The following is a 21,699-nucleotide window of genomic DNA, read 5'->3' as shown; positions in this document are numbered from 1 at the left end:
CTGCCACTAAATTGTGGTCGCTGTTGACGAAGCGCAGAGGTCACCAAGAGGCTTCCAGCTTATTCATCAAAAGATTTGTGGGATATCGTTTTGGAATTGCTACTTTTTTATCCAGTGGCACGCAAATGAGATCTTTGAAACACAAATATGGTTTAGATCACTATTTTTATTGCACGGGTGTTTTTTTTTTTCCCCCACATTGTTTCTGAGAAGCCACTGTTAAAAATTAGAGGAAAGTCTCCTTCAGTGTGTGTAAATCCAGTAATTTCTGACGTTAAGAATTAGAAATACTGGCAATTTGGGTAACTAAAGAATGACCTTATCAAATTATATTTTAACGCCCACAATGCCAGCCTGGTAATTTTATAGAGATTTATCTCTTTCCAGCTGTGACTGTTTCACAACTAACACAAAAATAAGCACTTTGCCTTCTAATGTGCCCGACAATCTGAGTGCGGTTGTGGTGTCATCCCCCTTTTAGTGTGATCCTCACCCCCCCACAACACACACGCTCACGCTCACATTAAATGTAAGCTGTTATAGGGCCCAGAGGAGCTCAGGAGTCTATTTTCCAATGATGTTGTCAGCCATGTGGCTCCCAACCCTGAGAGGTGAAGGTAATCAGCCTTTTTATCTCCAGGGGAGGGGCAGCATCCAGGGCCTGACTCCATATTTTCCCCAATTATCCTCAAAATGTCTCAGCTTCTCTCAGAACCCGACCCCTTTTCTGTTTTTTTTACTGCTGTGCACGTTCCTGGTTGGTTGGTCCTGAGCTGCCCAGTATCCTAGTAAAAAGCAGCTTCCCCCAAAGGTTCTTGGTGAGAGCCCACAAATCACAATATCCCAAACTCCAGCGTTCCAAGAACAAGCAGAGAGAAAAGTGTGGCTTTTTTCTGAGGTGTGGAGAATAAACTGGCTAGGAAACCTCGCGCTCTCATAGGCTCCTCCCACTACAGCACCGATAGGCCTTCGCAAATTTTTCCCAAAGATGTCGTCTTCTTTTGCGTTTTTTCCCTCACGCCTATTTACCGCCGAACATTCGCCACACCAGCAATGACGACATTTTGGCTTTTCCGCATTAGCACTGGGAACAATTACACAATAGTTGCCAGACACCAGATATTTTCATTATCGTTAGCACTCCCTTGAAATAGCTGCCCACGGATTTTAGCCAGCAAAACGCACCCATAACAAAAGGTTTCATCTAACAAGACTCCACATTCTGACGCCAGACGAGGGAAGGATCTTTCTAAAACAACAAACATAACCGGTAATTTTATCGGTAGGGGCTTAAGAAGGTCGTATTGCGCGTCTCCGATATCGACAGTTCAAGAAATTAAATCATAGATTCACCAGAAAAAATGACAACACTGCGTGTTTAATGTCATGAGCGGTTACGCACAAAGTCGATACAGAAAAAAAACGACTTTCTCATTAAAGGAGCAAATTTCCAAGAAGAAATCACTTTGCACATCCACGTTAGCGTCGCTTTTGTGTAGGTGTTGAAACAATCGCTCTGTTCAGCGGGCCTCCCTAAAATAGCAGACGTACGGGGCTTGTAAGAAAATTAGTCAATTTAATTTCCTTGAGTAATGAAAATGTCATGCACCATTTAATAAAAGTGCAAGAAAAAAGTGCACGTTGCACACGTGGGGAGATAGCTGGGCCCCCTGGATTTCAAAGTTTGACAGTCGCCCCTTTTGATGTTTTCTCCGAGTTTTGTTTCCTCCTTTTTTCCTCGCCATGATTTCAAATTAATCTCAACAGCTTGGATGTAAATATGAAAATGAAACTTGTTTGGTCCCCTGCACACCCCTCCCCCCCCACACACACACACCGACAGCCCACTGAGGTGAACGATATCTCTTCCCCCTTTAAACTGCAAATTATTTTACGTTTATGAGTTTGTCTCATCTTCAAGGTCAAAAATGTAATTTTTGCTCTTTCAAAGGGTTATAACCTTAAAAGAGAATCCCCATCCTCGCTGATTAATGACGGTCGCCCGCATTTGATGTTTCAACTGTGACATTTTAAACTTTAAATATTTTATATGCGCACCTATGAAAAAAGAAAAAATGGAGATACGCATTCATGTGGAATAAACGGGATTGCAGAGAAGAAAGGCTGGGCCGGGTATCATTTTAATAGAACAGTTAGAGTGCAATGGTTTTTCTTGGTGATTTTTATTTGAGGTTTTTATGTGTGCGCAAGCTGATTTAAAGGCACACTAAATCATCGGGGATGGGGAGTAGTGGATTATGCATTTAATCAAGGAGCAGGCCTTGGGAGAGTGGTTGGCCGAGTCACCGGGGCATCAATGAGGGGCCGGCTTTAACATGGGGTGCACTCTTTTTTCCTCCGTGATAATGGGCCATTTTCATACCATTTGTGCTAAAATAAAGGGATAAAACATGTTCTTCTCCTGGAGCCACCGTGCCACCGATTACTTGTGTTAAGTATTCTTTGAACGTTAGAGTATATAGCAGTTTTTTATTATATATATGTCATTGACATCATCTGTGTAAGTATGCTTTCAGCATAAATTCCCCGCTTTAAGTGTAAAATATTGCTTTTTAAAATTTATTGTCAGAAGGTTTTAACCAGCAAATTACTTTTTATAAAATTTATTCACCCCTTCTCAACGGCTTGTATGAATCAAGAGCTTGTAAACACAGAAATATCGATTGTTGCGCCGCTGCTGTCTTGGTGGATGGCTATGCTACGCTAGTGCGGCGAGGCTAAAACTGCTCGATGGAGTTTGGGGGGGTGACTCAACTCCATCGTAATGGAGGGGTCAACAGAAAAACTCATTCTCCAGCGCTGATGGAGCTGCTTCTGTCTGACAAAGAAGATGGAGTTATATTGTTCACCGTGGCGACGGGTCCCGACTGGTCAACAGAGCGTATGGACTTTATATTGGTTAGCTGTACATGTTCATGCTTCAACTTGTAACACACACACACACACACACACACACACACACACACACACACACAGATGTAGAAACCCTGAAATTGCATTAAAGCATCTATTGATGCGCCAATGCCCATTTTCTAGCTAACGCAACAATGTACTGAACCATAGTCGTCTACAGTCCTGCTGTAACCGTATGTCACGTTTTTTAAAGAAGAGGTGACGTGATCCGAACTCTTTTTGCTCTCCAGATGTGGCTACAGTATTGGATATCAATGGGGCTACTGACCCATGTGCAGTGGGTTCAGATATTGGTGATAATGGGGAACAAATCAGGTCATTGGATCGATCTATTCTGATAAGTTGTATGTTCTTGTTACACAATCTGTGGTTCTATATGAGAGCTTTAATTCGTAGCTTCCGCCATACTGGAATCGGGTAGCATTACTAACATCACTGGACAGATTCAACTTGTATGCATTGTCTTCCCACCACTTTATTTTGTTTTTAGTAAATAACATCAGCTCCCCCATCTTTTATTTACCACTGACACTCACAGTGCATCCTGGTTGTCAGGGTTACTGTAGTTTGCCAAGGTAACTGATAAGACTCCACTCTTGCCTTTTACAAAGAGACTTGCTTTAATTGCTGAAAAGTAATTATAAAACCTGGACACGATCCAAATGGCATCAAATAGTCCAATATCAAATGTTTGACTTTTCTGTGTGTAATTCTGATTTTCTGTGTTAAATTTCCTTTTTTTACACTTTTTCGCCCCTCAGACCCATTGCAGAACCTGAAAGCCTCGCAAATCGCGGCGTGGAGCTTCCGCCAAAGCGCCGTTGTCCGGGTTGTGTCATCAGCCTTATCACAGCCGCCACACTGTTTTCCATGAAATTGAAATGCTCTATCGCTGCGTTTGTGTTCAGGCGTGGAGTGGCGTGTGGTGTCATGTCACATGTTCAACATTTTCACACAGGAATATGGTATAAGCTATAAAGTCTTCAGAAGCAGGATTTTGGACTTTTCTAACTGTTTATCAGTCAAATACTGGTCAGCTGAACCTCAGTGTTGCAGTGATCAGAGCAGCCTAATGGATAAAGAACTCCTCAAAGCGTTCGCAGCAGTTTAATGTCCGTAGGATCGAAAGCTAGCGGCTTAGAATGAATTAGCATTATGAGAAAATACATGTTGCTCTGTATTTTGCCTGCAACAGCAGGGGTGCATCTGTGTTAGTCCTTCTTTTCTCTTAGACAACGTGACAGGTTATAATAGGGCGGCATTCATTTTGCCAATTATTTCAAATTAGCCTTTGTACCTGATAACCTTCGCTAGTCCCGACTGCGCAGTTAGATAGGTGAAATATTTACCCAAAGCAGGATTTAGACGGGGACGTGTTTTCTATAAGGACGGGGTTTGTTTTCTCCTATTTGCTCCTGTGGGGGATTAATGCTGTCAGTCACTTTGACTGGCACCTCTCAAATCACACCCTCGCAGCAAAGTAGCTGATTTTGTCAGGCGGAGAACGGCGTTATCGGCACAACCTTGTTTGGAGACTCACAAAACCGCTAAACCCGCAATTCATGGGAGATCTGTTTACAATCTGCACCGGCCATTGACTGCTAAACAGCCCGCACAGATCCATCCCGGGCCACTCCGAGGAGGAGAGGAGCAGAGCAATTACATCCTCAAACAGCAATCTGAGGCTAGCCCGGCATGCAAACAGACGTCAAGTACACACACAAATAGGCGGATTCAGACAGGGGCAATACGTTTGCTCAGTGCTTTGAGGAGTCTTGTCAAGCTTTGGGCATAAATATGTTTGGTCAGTCCAGTGTAGCGCATGAAGGGTGACGTTGTTTTTACAGCCTTTGCTGCCAACACAGTTGTTTCTGAAGCAAACGTGGAGCGAACAGGCACTTAATAAGTGACACATTGCTCCGCACAGACGGCAATATTGCGTTTTATTAGAAATGGAACCAATATATCACCCATTGCTTTTTAAAAATGACTTATTAACCCTTACAGTGACAGTGGTTCCATTGCATCTGGATTCTTCAGAACAACACCATTAATTAGATGTGATGATGGCAAACTTTGCCCTGACTCCACTTTTCAGATGAGCAGTTTCTTTAAGATTAAAATGTAAACTACAGCGACAGCGGCACCAACTTCTGGTTTTATCCATCACGGCGCGCGGGTTCAATAATCCCTGTTTTGAAATTCCGCCTGGGAACAAATAACTCAGTTTAATATGTGTTGTATGTTGGCGCGATATGTCACAATTGTTGTCAGTCACGCTATACGCTCCTTGAGATGTGAGCCCTTTGCCGCACGCCGCCTCGGGCGTTAATGCCTGCAGATAATGCAATGTTCGAAGTACGTTGCTTCATCCATTACAGGGTTTTAATCGCAGATCTGCATTATTGATTTCATTTTCCCGGTGATAGATACGTCGCCTATTGAAGGTTTCTCGCGCCTGTCGCTGCCAACAAAGTCACGCAGAACCCCGACGACGCGGTCGCTAATGTGTGCTAATGCTTCAAAAGGAGGAGAAAAGGGTAATTGCACCTAAAAATGTATCGGAGGGCTGCATCTGTCAAGGTTTCTGGAGCAGATGAGGCATCATCTGTCCTAAAATGAGAGCGGCAAACAAACACAGACGTATTCATCCAACCTTGTGCAGACGGCGCTTTTTATCTGAATTTTGGTATTTAGAAGATTCCGTGTGAATGATGATATGTGACAATCAGTCAGAGCAATTAGTGTTACTGTTAAGAAGCCTTTTTGTTTTCTCTCACCCATACAGAATGTCACAAATAAATCCTCGCTTGCATTTGCATATTAATTGGATCTGAGACGTCAAGCATCTTTCATTAAGCAGAATGATCTGCATATTTGGAGACATAAAATAGTTTATTTCAGTGTGGCAAAAGGAGTCATTGGAAATTGACCGCGTGCGGGACGTAAACTTTGGCTGATCCATTAACCCTTTACCCCCTCCTAGCAGATTGAACACAAAGCGACAACAGGCTGATTAACAATGAGAATGTGTTTGTCAGACTCAAACGACGTCGCGTCTGATGCAGAAAACCAAGCAACCCCCCCCCCCCCCCCCCCCCCCCCCCCCCCCCCCACACACACACACACATCGGATGCTCACAAGGTTGCCGTTTCGTCGCTTCGAGAAGCCTTAAAAAACAGATTTTGATGCCGGTTCGTATTATCTGCTTTGTTTTGGAGAGAAAAAAAACATCCGTAACTCATTTTCTGCTCATCAGCCAATTAGGGAAAAGCCATATTTTCAGGCTTGGATCTTCCGTCAGCGCATGAATCATATTTGTATTTGAATCAGCAGTTTTGTTTATCTTCTTTTCGGATTAACCCCCGAGGGAGCCCGACGCCGTGATTATCGAAATCCCCTGTGTCATCTGCACTTGTCTTTTAAACTTACTGTCAATAGCGCCAACTCTGCTCTGCTAATTACTACAACAGCCCGCTCCCCTTGAAAGGCCCATTTCGACACGGCGAGCCCATTGTCTCCAGATTGTGTACTTCCAGTGATAAAATTCCCTTTCTCTTCCCCGTGTGTTCTTCAAAAGTCAGCAGAACCCCGAGACAATAAGAAATGTCAGACTCGGTGGCGAGGGGGTGAAATCTTCGCTCGTCAGACGCAACAGTTCTTTGTTTGCGGCGTCTGTCGGCCGGTTCTGAAGGGAAAAGTGACATTGGGTGGTTGGACTCGATTGAGGCTCGCGGGCCGGTTAATGGAAGGGCTGCGTATGGCGGGGTGGACGTCGTTAGGGGCTAGTCTTGTGAATAATTTGATTAGGTTTGCAGGGGAACATATCTGGAGGATTATGTAAATGGCGCTGCCCCCGCGCAGAATTCTTTTGAACTCTTCAGAACTCACATCTGCCGGGGTCGACAGCTCGACAGGACGGCCGCCTTCTCGCAGCTCGCTTCCTTCGCTTTGGAGGAAGGTGCTTAAAGGTCGTTTTTAGTACAAACAGCTTCGTCCTGAAAGACCTCTCCGTTCTAAATAACTCCGATTCATTTGCCGTTGATGCCCACGCAATTATCATTTTCTTTGAGTCAACAATAGCTGGGCTTAAGACAATTATTGTTGTATACTAATTAGGCAGACTGTGTGCGTGCGTGTCACCAGTAACCTCTCGCAAAGCGCCGCGTATGTACACACTGGAATAGCTTTGTCCTGTTTACAATAAATTTAAGGTGATCTCTGGCTCTCGCTCTGTGCTGCCTGATTATGAGATTTTTCCCCCAAGCCTTATTTGGTGTATTTCTGGGTGGGGATATGTTTGTGTTGAGCACCATGGCAACCAAAGTCAAGGTGACCAAGAGCATGTTACACACATTAGATTAGCAGAACAGAGGCAGCAGACAATGCGGTCAGCACTAAATGGCATTTATCTTGAGCCTGATTGTAGGGATCTGTGAGACCGACCCTGGGCCGGCCGTGTTGTCCTGGTGAGTCGGAGCGCTCGGATCTTAGCGGCGTGGAGGCTAAGAGACCCCCGCTTGTTTCCAAATACCCTGAAAATAGTGACCTTTTCTCTCTGCGTGTTGCTAACTGCTTGTGTTTGTTCAGGAGCTAAATGTACTTCTGTGAGTATTCCTATTTCTGTCCTTATTTAAAGCCTACAGCGACTCTGTCGATGTTCTTGCCCAAGTTTGCCCAAATCAGAGCTTAAGCTTAATTTGTCTGTCACGCGCTCGGCAGGACAGGCTGGACATCTCAGGTTGTGGTGTCGTTTGTGGGAGAACTGGTTTACACTGGCTCCACGCTCGCGGCGCGGCACGTTACTGGACGCTCGCACCAGACACTGGATCAGCCCAATATTGTACTCGTGGCCCAAACGACACGTTTTATGTGTTGATTACAGACGAGTTCAACTGTAGCAGCCCTGCTGAAAGCGCTGCTTCCTGTGCACTCGTGCACCGCGCCCGCGCGCTTGGGTCCTCGTGGACGACGCGCTCAGGACTTCTGTGCAGAGAGCCAGGCAGCGATGCTGGCTGTGGAAGCGGAATCACTCTGGCAGGCCGCGTGTTTGCGGGATCCAGTCCGGCGCAACAAAAACACAGCAGAGAAAACCGATTTTTACAGCAGTTGACCTCACAGCTCCACGTCTGAACCCCTCCGCTCTAAAAACACGCCGCTTCGTGTGTTCTCCTTTATTTTATACCAGAGAAAAGCTGTCATTCCGGGAAGCAGCCAAGGTAGACACGACTCCCCCATGTTGTTTTCTTTTTGATTTCCAGGACAGACAGCGGTAATTTCACCAACAGGAAGGAGGATACAAGGGAGTCCCATAATTATGTTCAAAGATACAGATTCAGCCCAGTTTTTACTTGTAAAACTTGAGCAATCAGCTTTGGAATATAAAAGAATCCTCTTTTGTGGTTGTCATGTGCTATTGAAAGTCTGCTTTGCCCCGGCTTGTGACCACTTGTTGAAGGGGTTGGGAGTGATTTAAGGAGGGCAGCTGGATAACAGAGATTTTATTTATCTATTCTGAGAGCCCTTTCTTTTTTTTTCGCGAGCAGTTCTCAGCTTGCAGTTGCTGCTTTTCATGACTTTGTGTCAGATTGGATGAATTCCGTGAACAGAGTATGACTAAAGGGGGGAACAGCTGAAGGGGCAAATGTGGGGAGAAAAAGTGAAGAAAGTGAAAAAACGCCTGAGACGATTCGAATCCTTGTAAAGGCAGCTGAAAGTGCTAAATGCTGATTTCCCCTGGCTCTGAGAGGGGAGAAAACAGGCCAGAACAAGGTCAGGGACCGGGACATGGGAAACGTGTGAACATTTCCTTTGGTTGGATTCGTCGCCATGGGGCAGATTTTACTCTTAAATGAACATTTCACCCAACTTTTTCCATCCAAAAGTTTGAACGTGCCCCGATTAGTCAACACAGGTTCTCACAGCTGTGGGGGGGGGAAGCCTCCTAAGGCCTCTGAATGTTCTGCGCCGCTACGTGTGTGTGGATAGATATGGAGGTATTATTACCCAGGAGAGGTCAAGGGTCAAGCATTAAGCAAACCGCCTGCTCGGATCCCTGCATCAGAGATTTCCCACTCCTGGCCCAGGAAATACTCCTGTGTCTTGTCTAAATAATCAAGCAGTGCTTCAGCGTACGAATGTGAAACCTGATAAATAAACACCAGAGACTGAGATTAGGAGGAAGGATGACTGCGAGGAGCCCGCAGTGCCAAAGAGAAGATTTTTCCTTTTAATTATAGATCCGCAGAGTGGCGTTTACAGGACCTGGCTCCGGTACAGGAATGCCCTGTTGGTATGACGCTGTTACCTTTAGTCTCATTTTCTTGGTTTCATAACAGTGTTGTTTGACCTTCTGCATAGGAACACTTTGTTTTAATCTCATTTCTCTAAAAAATGCTTGAAAACAATGGAACGGGGCCGGGAGTAGGAAGTCCCATCTCACCATATCAAAAACAGATTAGAAACTGTAGAAAAGGCCAACACACGTGCACTACAACAAGCTTTGCTTTTCTCTTTGTCACGTTTACGTTTTCAGGAGTGTTTTTGCAGCTCGCACTTTTGGCTTTCTTATTTTTGGCTGCAACAGTTGTAGGTTTATTAGCAGCAGCACTACTGTAGTATTTCACAGGCCGTGAGCTCTCGCTTTTATCTGATCACGCTGACATTCTTCATAAGTTCACGTCCCTCCTCCTGCGAGAATTTCTAAAGCGGGACAAAGTCGGAGCGAGCATTATCGCACAAACTGAAAATAACCTCGCAATTTGGAGACGGTGCCTTATTAGGTCATAATCCACAGTTGGAAGGAAGTGGGAAAAAAAAGGGAAGGTATTGACAAGGCCAGCGTTTCTTTGGCTTTGTTTAGGGAACAATCTGAAGAGGTTTTAAATTACTCAGCTGTGTTTTAGTACTTTAGGTGAATTTTCTGCCTTTTTCAGGGAGGTGAGGGTTCTCTGCCTGTGATCGCTCCACGTTCACAGATTCTCTGATCAACGAGAGCTAGTTTGCATCTCCGCAGCACAAGATACGCCCGAACGCACCTTCCATAAGTGGCGTTTAGCCTACAGACATGGAGGGTTTTCACACATTCTTCAGAAACGTAGACAGATAGTTTCTGCAGGTTGTGAATGGGAAGTACAGAGAACGTCAATTCATAGATCTGCTTTAGAAAAGAGGCTCCGCGACATGCCTCACTTCTATTTTTGAGCTCTTTCTGTCCTTGAAAAGGACAAGAAAACTGACTCTGCCTGTGTGAGAGAGCGTGTGAGAGTGTGTGTGCTTGCTGCTGTCACACAGGGGGGTGGGGGGGGGGGTGGACGGCGTCGCAAGTCGTCCTGTTTAGGGAAAATGACACTTTGCTTCGAAAGTCTCTTTGGGGCAGACAGATAAGGAATTTAGTGGCTTTATCACAAATGCCGCTGTTCCATTTAAAAGGGTGAGGGACTCAGGAGCTGGCACCGACTGTCGGGCCTGGTGATAAATTTGCAAGAAAGTGGCAAAGATTGGAGGTTGAAAGCAGATTAGCGGGATACAAATATAGAAGTGACATTATAGGGGTATTAGTCAGGTGCTCTGAACAAGTGGCTGCTTCCTGATAGGCCTGGAAATGGAGAGTGGCTGTGGGTTTCAGACATACTGGTGGTGGTAGGATGAGTTTGCTCACTTTATTTACCTCCCTAGGTAAGCTTTTAATAAGGTGTTTGTCTCAATGTTGTATTTTGGCTGGAATTTCTCCAAATGTCAGACAGAACAGACAGAGGTCTCATCCTATCTGATATGGCTCGTCCAGAAACAAGAATGCTAACACACGTGGACATCACCCTTTCTTTATGTCATATTCACCGTTTCTGGGTCACGATTCTCAAATATGTGTGAATGAGTCGGCGCCTCAAACATTTTTACTTTTATGCACGTGGAAGGAAGACAACTGGGCGAAGTAACCTCAGAGCTAAACTAACAGATGAGGCCAGAGAGAGAATGAGCTAACAGCTAACCGCCGTACCCTCCCAACGATCAGGCTGGTCTTAAATTAGAAGTATTCCCTCACAAGCTGAAAACTTTCTTACAACGAGTTGAGCAAAGCGCCACCTGTCCCTGTTCATCGGGCACAAAGCCAGAATCTTTCTATAGCGACGGGACATTCGGCCTGGTTACCGTTGTTAAACAATCCGTGTTGTTGCACGAACGCTGTCACACGTGTTTGGCCGACGTTTGAAATGTCCGTCCCAGGTCACCCCCATTTATAACCGTCCTCGCGTCGACGTCTGGGTGGGTAAACATTGTTTCGTAGCCTGCAAATATATATTAAAAAAGACCCGATGGCGTTCAGCCATGCTTCAGTACACAAAAGTTCTGTTCATTTGATCCCACTGGAAATTTCCATGCTTTCAGTGTGGTGAAGCTCTTTTTGCATAATTGTGCCTTATCTGTTCAGCAGAACAAACATTTTTCTCTTTAATTACCCGCCATCGTCTCGGGTTGTTTTGCATTAGTTGAAATAAGTTACATTAGCCTAAATTCTTGTTTTTTCCCAGACCAACCTTGTTCAACACGACTTCCGTATCGAGAAACACCACCAGTTGTGCGTGTATTCCACGCGGGGGCCGACTCGCGCGTTGATCCTGCGTTTGAAACCCAAACCCTCGCCGTTTGTAGCCTCCCAGGAGAGCCGCGGCGCACGATAAAACACGCTAATGTTTGTTTTCAGGTACAGCAGGTTTTTCATCCTTTTGATGTACAAATGAGATGTTTTTTGTGTGAAATTAAGCAGCAGTTTCCCCCCTTTGGCTTTGATATGTCGTATTCAGGAGTGGCGGGGGCGGAGTGCAGAAATTTATGAAAAATCGAATGCACAAATGAACTCTGTTACAGTTTAAATTATTATGGGCCACCTGCTCCCACATTTCTCTTTTCTGTCATTCTCTCAGTCATTGAGCCAAAACGCCTCTTTGATCCTCCGACATACATTTCTACTTTGCTGCTAAACCTTTCCCTTTTTTCCATTTGCACCCCCCTCCTCCTGTCCCCCCTCTTCTTCTTTTTTTTTTTTTTGCAACAACTGGTGTGTGTTCTCCTTGGCAGCGCTCCATGGTCTGTTTGATGTGGTTTCCAGAAGTCCTGAAGTGCAGTCCCGGGCCGCTCTTTCTGTCATCAGTAGACCTGCTGTCTCTTTAGCCTCCATTGACTCCTTTTAATCTCCTCCTACCTTCTTTACATTGAAGCAGCTGCTTCCGCTCCCGCTGCACATTTCTGCGTGGATATTATCTGACATCCATTCTTTGGCAGTAAACGGGGCTTTTGCTGCAGGCTGCGCGCAAAGATGTACTCTTGCAAATGCTGTTTGCTTTTTCACACACTTGACAGTCAACCTTGAGGCTCTGAGGGAGAATAAAAGAATGCTACTGTTTGCCAATAGTATTAATTACATGGCACAGAAAGTGGTTGTTTTAACGCTTAAATTGGGACCTTTTACCCAGAACTATACACAAAACACGAACAAATTAATCAGCGGGACTTTTTTTTTTTTTTACCTGTTCCCTCTGCAAACTGTAATTTGAGTGATGGAGGGGGAGCGAGCCAGTGAGGTGGTTTCACCGGGGCCTTGTAGAGGACAACCGGTGACCCTGCATGGGCGCCTTTCCTGCATATACCAGCACGTTTAAAGGGAAACTGATAGGCAAGTGAAATATCCGCCGCTTCCAGAAAAGAGGCCGAGACTGGGGAGGGCAGACAGGACAGAATGGATATGGATTGGGTCACAGGGCTGACGAGGCCTTCCTAAGGAAATGAATATTCCTTGTAAAGTATCCTTGGTGACACGGGTCTGAGGACAGGAGCAGCGGGCTTGTCCCTAACTTATTTGGCAAAGAAAAACTGGATAACGGACTTTATCCTCATTAACTCCTGAACAGCGTTTGCCACATTAGGTAAATATTTAATTCTGAGGCATTTTACTGTTCAAAGAATTGCAGAAGCAAAGAACAAAAGTATCATGACAGGTGTGTAAATTCAGAACAGAATCGCTGCCACACTTCAGCCTTTTTCTTGTTCTGAAGCGCACCCGTATCCATTTCCACCCTACCGCAGACATGCGTATCATCATCGGGTGAACTTCCACTTTGTATCAGATGAAGGCAAAGTGGTGGAGGCAGAGCTAAACATGCCCAGGGGGGCAGCAGTGAAACCAGTGTCTCATTTTCAGGGGCAAACAAACACATACAGGGAGCAGACATGGCTGTCACATCTCCCTTAGCTCCCCCCCGTCACCCCCGAGGGCAGCAGGCAGGGGCGACCTCCACGCTGCAGCGTTGTACCCACGCCGGGAGGACGGGGCTCACGCGCACAAGTACGGAGCGCACGTGCTGCCGGTTTTATTTCACATCCTCTCCTGAGGTCAGGAGATTTGACCTTCCGGGCTGAAAAGCAGGCGATTTCGCCCAGGAACCCGGCTCCATTTTTAACGTTCTTAGATTGATCAGCGATCGCGCCGGCGCCACGGCAGCTGTATAGCTTTACATCAGCCAGCAGGAGGTTTAGTGGTTTTCAATAGTATTTCAGGATCTCCTCGGAGCCACGGCTGCTGTTCCTGGCAGACCAGCAGCTGCCACCAGCATTAGTGCTGGAGCAGACGCGTCTTAATGGTTCCCAGTCCCGGCCTCATGTGTCACATGGACCCTACCCAGCCCGGCCCAGTTGCTGTCCACGTTTACAAGATAGAGTCACTTAGTAACAATAAGACGAGGGGAGCTGGTTGTTTGCCTCCGGAGGTGAAAGGACCCGGAGCTAGCTTTGTCATAACGTGCCTTTTTTTACTGCAGATGAAACACCTTTTTAAAAATAAGCCGCGTAGCCCCGTGGCCATGTATCACCGGGGGAGACCGCCTAGAATCCAGCCAGATGTAAAATGAATTCTTGCAGTTGTTTTTCGTGGGACTTTGGTGTTTGCTTCGCTCACCGTTCAAAATGGAAGAAAAACACAAATGATTGGGCTTGGCTCAGTAGCTTCATTGTGCAGGGAAAGGGAAGCCAAACTGGACGAGCTTCAGTGGTTTCAGGCCTTCTGAGGGTTGGCCTGTCAGGATTTATGTATTTAATTACACACTCATTCCACTAATGTAAGTGGAAAAAAAGGAAAATGGTTAAAAAGCCCTATCAAGCCTTTAAGCTTGTAGTTTCCCTCTTACTGAAAGTTGGCCAGTGTTGCTGTTTAGCTTCCCTTGAACTGGGCTAATACTTGTCTATTCCGATTAGGATTAGAATGTGAAGCATGGGCTCAGGGACCCAGGACTCGTAATCTAATAAATCAAGATAAAAAACTCTGAGATTGGTTTACAGAGGGCTTGGATTTACCACTGGCCATCTCAGAGAAACAGGGATTAACGCAGCATTTGGTGCTGTGGTTGCACACCCCCCCAATTCTGTGCAGAGAGAGAGGGATGAAGACTTAGAGGGAGGGAGCAGTGGAGGAGAAGGGCTGACTTAGGGCTTTATACTGCCTAACAGACAGCAAGTTAAACTCACAGTGACAAGGTCAGGTTAGTCCCTTTACAAAAGGCTTTGTTCCATAGGCAGATTAAAGGTCTCGCTGACAGATTTTACACTTTTGGATCATGTTGAACATGTTAGCAGTTAATCCTGTCTGTCACAGGAAGAAGCCCCGCGAACGGGAGATACGGTCGGCGCTCCGCATCCAGCACAACCTGCTCGGGTCAGGAGAATTTCTCCAGGGTTGAGGAGAGCCGGCTCATTATTGAGAGCACAGACGGACATAAAGACGGACGCCGTCCCTAAAAATGCATCAGTGTCACTCAGCAGCCGGAAGGGATTAAGCCCCGCCCCCTCCGCTTTCTTCAGGTTGACTGAAATCTACTTAAATAAGCTTCTCTCAAAGGACTGCCAGGTTTTAGACGCTCGGGTTGTGTGCTTAATTGTGTTGTGTGCTCGCAAATTTTCCAAGTATTTTCCTAAATACACACAACTTAAAAGAAAGGCAGATAAAGTTATTCAGCCATGTGAGCAGCTACTATTTGCTCCTTCGTCACCTGATTACACCACTGACGTTTGAGTCCAGGAGAGCAAAACCTCCAAATTAGACGGGTATATTCAGCAGGCAACACCGGCAGCTTCAGCATGAGTTCACACCGACGTGTCTCTCATTTTGTCATGATATGGGAACTTTCAGCACATTCCTAGAAAGTGTGACAGAAGTGTGAGTTTTCTGACCTCCTACTGTTGCACACGGACATTAAATTTAGGTTCATACCGTCCAAGCGTGGGACGTCATCAGTAAACCCTCATGCGGATGTGAATCTTGTGAATTTTTTGTTAATTCAAATATAATTAGGAATATCTCTCAATTTGTATTTTCCTTCATGAAGGCGCTAATCCCCTCTGGACACAAAACTGAGAAAATTAGCCAATGAGCAATTATTAGCTATGCTAACAACTTTTTTTTTTTACTTTTTCTGACAACTGAACCCACGTGGACTCTTTAATGTTAATGAACTTTACAATAAGCGATCAGCTCGACGGGTGACTGGTTCTCGTCACAGCTTTGACAGGAAGTGCTTTCAAACAGCACCGCAGACGCGCTCGGAACAATCGTCCCATTGTCTGCTAAAATGTCCACATTTGAAAATCATACGTTTGTGGCGGTTATCTCAACGGTGCGTCTACTGGGCTGTTTAGCAGTTTCCTCTTAAAAGAGAGCAAAATACCCCCACCTGACATTCGAATCCTTCTTCTCGTTTCTCCCTGATGCACCCAAAGTTTTACATATCAAAAGTGGAACGTCCTTTCATCCGCTGGTTCGTCTTGTGAAGCGCTATCAAACACAGGAAATTCTTTCTACATTCGTGCATAAAGGTCGAAAAATCCTAGCAACATATCCCGGCTTGTACAAAAGAGGCCTTCTCTCTCCTTGCGAGGGGACGGTTAGCAATATCAGCGAGCAATTAGCAAGGAAAGAGAGAGAAATGGAGAAGCCAATTACTTCTGCGTGTTAGCTAAAGGCCATTTTAAACTGTGTGCCCATGACATAATAATGTTTATGGTAAATATTATAGTTGGAGACAGTGAGTGGATGGCGTGAGAGGCAGGAGGGAAGAAAAAAAAAACCCGGCATCAATCTAGGATCGAGAATAATTTATTAAGATCTGAGATGCGGCAATTACGAGGAAAGGACCAAAAAGAAAAAAAAAAGAAAAGGAGAAGCCAACTCTCCAGGAACCGCATACATGATTGCAATCTTGATTAAATCCCCCTGGATCTAATGAGTTGATTTTCTGCTGTTAATATTGCATTGGCTGATGATGGATTCGTTAAGATAATGGAACGAAGCTAAAATATAAATGACTCCCTGTCAAGGAGCAGATTTTCGTCATTTTCCGTCTGACACCTCCGCCGTGGGGATTTGCTGAGGCCTTTTTGTGTTTAGAACCATCAGGACCTGGAATACTAATTGCTCGTGTGCGGACGCTTCTAATGCCTCCCCCCCACCCCCCTCCACCTCCACCACCCCTCCCTATCATCGAAATATCTCCTCCACATCTCCACACAGAAACAAAGACACAGAAGCGCCTTTTCCTCCCTTTCTCTTTCCTCCCTGCAAAAACAAGGGACAGATTTTTCATGTTTTTCTAACATCTGCTCTGTTCCTCGCGTCCAGCCACACAAATACCAGATATTTGAAGCAAAAGCAGCCGGCAGAAAGAGGCCGTGTAAGCAATAGGCCCTTCATATCGACCTGCGCTTTTGAGATAAATTAATAATGTGGTCTGTCTTTGTTGCCTTGCAGAGTAGCCGCTCGGCTCTGCTTCTCTGTTTTAAATGGTCTGTCACTTAGGTCAACTGGAGGAGTAAAATGTCCGATGCATACAATATTGATCCCGCGTCGCGCGCGCGCCGACCACATGTGTAATGTAATGTATAATTTTCCTCAAGTGTGGCAGGAACATGATGCAAAAAGCATTTATAATCATACGGAGCCGCGCTGTAGCAGATGCTATTTGAAGCGCCCGGACAGCACGTGCGCCCAGACTCGTGATTTGGCCATCTTAAATGTCAAAGGAATTCAGCAAATCCTTTCACCGGCGACGCTGAAACCAGCCAATGTGAGCCTCTTATCAAACTAGTGGGCAATTAATTTTCTCCCGGCATCAGAGCTGCGGTTTGGGGGGGGGGGGAATGACTTCGGAATGAATGTAAATAACACATTTAGCTAACGTGTAGTTTAGTGTAACCTACAGTACCGTCGCAAAGCCCAACTTTTCATTATCCTAATCACCATTGTTGTTGCGTTTCATGCTTGCCCCGACCTTTCCTTTGTGTCATTTATGATATTGTTCCTCTTTATGCGCGGCACCGGCGAGGAAGCCGTCTGATTGGGCCGTCGCCCAGCGCCTTTTGTCCCCCGTGTCACTTTTTGTGTCCTTTAACATGGTTTTACTAAAAAGTCTTTTTTAATCAATCAAGGAGCAGGCAGAAAATAGGCTTTGTCATGGCTTGGCCCGGGGTCGTGTGATGCCTGCTCTGCCCGGTGACAGGTCTTCAAAAGGGATAAAAAGGAATATTTTGGGGGGAAAACGGGGGTTTCCATGGCACTGGCACTTGTTGCACATGGATCACCATTCTTTGGTCCTGCGTGAGACTGAGGTTTCAAAGGAGTGGACAACAGAAATTAGATGAGGAGGGGACGGAGGGACTGTGGAGGTAGCTGCCCTCCAGCCCCCCGACTCTGTGTTCTCCTGGGGGGAGAGGAAGAATAGGGGCCAGAAGTGAAAGCATATAAAGGGGCCAGCTAGGTAGCGTATGCATGAGTAAATGGGTTTTTTTTCTTCTCCGCTCTGCAGCAAGTTTACACTTCCAACCAAAACTCAAACTCAATGTCAGATTCAGAAGCCGACGACTCGCTGAGGGATCCAAGCTGCGGCTTCCACTTCACATAGTTAGAGCAGTTTCCTGTAAAATGAGGTCAAGCAAACTCTTAAGTGCACAACGTGAGGTGTGGGAAGCGAAAGCTGAAAAAAAAAAAAGGAAATTGAGACAATAGACGGGCAGTCTTCACCGTGCGGGATCATTATGTGCGACGGTGACTACCTGTTTGTTTCCTGTTATTAGCTTTGTCAGGAGCTCAACCTGCTGACTTTCTCCCAGTTGGGAAGAGCTCGGCTACGTGCGCCCCCGTCGCATTAGTGCACGCGTGCGTGCGGCCGTATAGTTTCCACGTGGATGAAAGTCTTTTCACTTTTATGAAAATGTCTTTCGCACTTATTTAATTTACCATCTGCTTTGAATTTACCTCTCAGTCAGGTATTCGGCGACATTGTGAGGTCAGCACGCGCGCGCGTGTGTGTGTGTGTGTGTGCGTGCGTGCGTGTGTGTGAGGAGTCCTTTAAGCGATTTGCAATCATTTCCATAGCTTCATCACCACCACCTTCAATAACAAACAAGGTCCTGGAAGCGCACGCTTCGGCGCCGTGCCCGACTCGGGGTCAGAGGTCTGTGACCCTTTTTTCCTTCCACGTTCACGCCGAGACGAGCAGGACGGAGGCGCGTTTCTCTGATGCGCGGCGTGGACGCAGAGCCCGGCAGAGGCGACGCAGCTCCGTTCCGCCGTAACTGGATGTTTGCTTTTATTTATGGAGCTCTTTCAGGTCCTCAGCAGCGCGCCGCCAGCCCGTCGCAAAGGTTAAGGCAGTCGGGATCTGCTCCTTGATGGGATTTTATCATGCTAGGCATGCTCTGTTTCCTGATGAATATATTAAAATTATTACTGTGCAAACAGAGTTTCTAATTACTGACCTGCTTGCCATTGTACTGTGCTTTCTGTGTGCCCCCCCTTCTCCTCCATGTCTTGTTTATTTATCTGCACCAGTGAATACAGAATAGTCTATGCGATGTCATTTCCATCCACATGAAAATGATTTTGAAAATGCCAATCTCGCCTATTATACAGTGTAATTACTTGTCTGCTTTTTGATTTTTATCATATCCTCAGCCAGTGGGAGGCTACTTGGTGAGGCTAAAGATCTTAGGGGGGGGGGGGGGGGGGGAGACAAGCCTGTTTGCAGACAAAAGTGCTTCGATGATTGTGTTGTATTGAAGGGTTTTTCTTTCAGATTCTGGCCTCGCGTCAGCTAAAAGTATGAGTATATGAGGGGGGGCGGGCGGCTCCGGCGGCTTCTTGGGGACAGTTTATTATAAACTGGTCGTCCCGTCTCCTGAACATCCCATGATGCTGTGTTAAATATGGGCAGGTAAACCCACCCTCGTGCATTCTTGCGCCGTGAATGAGCATCCGCCAGTTACACAGAGCAGGTTTTTGGCAGCTCGCGCCGCCAAAAGCGTTGATTTTTCGAGCTGACTCGCCCCCCTGAGGTGTGACGCGCCGCGCTCCGGCCCCCGTAGGTGCACGCACGTGAGCGGAGCGTCGCCGCGTTTAGCCGAGCATCTGCACTACATCACGGAAAAGGGCAACCCTGTTGTTTACTTGTCTGACTGCAATGTTGCATTGGGGGGGGGGGGGGGGGGGGGGGGGTGATCGGGGGAGTTGATAGGAGCTGCAATTTAAAAAGGGGACACTGCAGCTCTGAACAAAAACAATTAAAGGAAAATGAAAGATGGCCCCCAAGGGTTAAAAATAGAAAATTATCAACATGCAGGCTGGAATCCACCACACTCCACCCTGCATAACACCTCCTGCCCGCCCCCACCTCCCTCAAATTTACTGGGCCTGCATTGTTATGTATGATCAGATCTGCCAGTTCTTCCTCTAAGCTCCTTGTCACATTTTGACTTAATGAAGTGCAACTTAGAAGGGAATTGGGTTCATCATGCTAGTCGCACGATGCTCCCTTGTTGTAGCAAACAGGAGTGGCATGGGACCGAAGCGCTACAGCGCGAGTCGTTATCATTCCGGTCAGTCTGTTTAACACAAAATTAAACAAAGAACTAATTAGTGCCTCATGAATTAATAACGGCACTGTTGCCGAGAAGAAGTTGGGTTGCTGAAGGGAGATATAAAATAAGTAGGAAGATCAGGTTAGAATTATTATTACTTTTTGGGGTATGCATGAGCTCTCAAGGTTAGGAAACTTTTGAGAGGATTTAAGAGTGACTCGACTGGTTCCGCAGAAGTCAGTTACTGTCCTGGAGTAACTGTGTCTGGGTTAATGGATGTCACACTGCTTCTGTACGTACAGACATGCGGTTGAATTAGGAATTCATGACACGCTAGCACACTGTAAACTTTGTTTTTTCATACTTTGCTGTCTCTCAGATGAGACATCTGTGCAATGGCTGCTAATATAGCCGGTCCTCGTCCACTGGAGTCGCACAAGCTGCTGGGGAACGTTCACATCTTGTGTTTTTGAGCGTAATTTCACCTACATGCAAACAATTCACCCTAATGGGTCACGATGCTAGGCCAGTTTATGCAGATGAATGCTCAGAGAGCCCCCACCCAGGCACAACCTTTGCCGCAAAGCAAAGTAGCTCCAGTCGATCAGAGCCTGCGTGACCCCGTGAAGCTCGCTCGGGTCGCCTGGAGCAACAGGTAGCTCTTTAGTGTCACTTCCTGTAATAGCTGGCTCCTCCAGAGGCGTCGGCGCCATTTCTGCCATGTCCATCGTGGATACACAGGACGGTGAATCCAAACATCAGCCGTAGTTTAAGCTAAAACCAACCACATTGTCCCCACCTCAGCGGGTTTTACAGGCTTCGCTGCCTCGGGTACCAGCTGTGACTTAGTTCCCGGCGTTCCCTGCACCTCGGGACTCAGCCAAAGTGTACATTTTCCTGTTGCTCCATCAAACACCGCAGATGAGATGAGATGGGTGAGCGTGTGGCTAGCTTTCCCAGAGGCCTGCGTGTGCATTCATACCGGAATAATCATCTCTGCTCTCTCCCTCAGATGAAGTGAGCCCCCGTGCCGAGTGACTCCCCAGGAAGAGAAAACGAGGTAGGACAAATCCCCAACATGACTGATTACTGTCCCCAACATCTCCCCTGTTCATATCTACAACAATATCAGGCATCTTCATTAATCCGCACGGATCAATGTGTCTGGGGGTTGTAAAAATTGACAAATGACTTATTAGAATCCCACCGTTTTATTTTCCAACTGATTAACTCACAGCGATGTGGTACACTATACGGGCGCACTGATGTATCTGTTTTTCAAAGAAGGCTTCTCTCTCTCTCTCTCTCTCTCTCTCTCTCTCTCTCTCTCTTCTCAATAAGGTTTCTAAGATGAGCCCCCCCTCACAGCGTCTGTCAATGCCCCCCCAGTCGGGCTGCAGCCATTCTAACCTGCCCTATTGAACGATACATATAAATCCTATTTGATCTATTCCTGAACACAAAATGATCTGCCGGAGGTCTGAATAATATAAAGTAGAACCGAAGAAAACCTGTATTTTTGTTATTTTTAACACCCCCGTCTCCTGAGAAAGCTGCCTGCACGTACAGAACGTCATAATCTGTTTCCAGCCCTGCTTCACTGTTCCATTAATTATAATTTGATCTTCTTTTATGCCTGCTTCATGTCTAGATGTTGTTGTGGCAACGTCCCACGTTGTCATCTTGACAGAATAATATCATTTTTTCCACTATATGGCATTTATTACTGTAACAGACATTAGACACAGACATCTAAGTACAGATGACATCCACCAAATTAACAGCAGCATAAAACCTTTTGTTGCTGATAAAAAAGAAAAAAATCCGCCTCTGTACAATTTGACTCCCGAGAGGACGCTAATGACTTG

The 21,699-nt window shown here is 46.1% G+C and overlaps 1 protein-coding gene across 2 annotated transcripts in view; it reads left to right on the top strand.

Moving 5' to 3' along the window:
• The window catches only part of casz1 (castor zinc finger 1), a 113,270-nt gene that overhangs the window by 14,903 nt on the left and 76,668 nt on the right, over nt 1–21,699 (top strand). The window contains exons 1-2 of one of the 2 annotated variants that reach the window (XM_029833982.1): nt 7,388–7,404; nt 20,844–20,891. The gene's annotated coding sequence lies outside the window, so the exon portion shown is untranslated. Of the gene's footprint in view, nt 1–7,387; nt 7,405–20,843; nt 20,892–21,699 lie in introns of those variants that run through there. The other variant, XM_029833980.1, reaches the window with a different exon arrangement.

Source organism: Takifugu rubripes, chromosome 3 (genome assembly GCF_901000725.2).
Source record: "Takifugu rubripes chromosome 3, fTakRub1.2, whole genome shotgun sequence".
NCBI classification, from domain to species: domain Eukaryota; kingdom Metazoa; phylum Chordata; class Actinopteri; order Tetraodontiformes; family Tetraodontidae; genus Takifugu; species Takifugu rubripes.
This window is presented reverse-complemented; position numbering and strand designations above follow the sequence as displayed.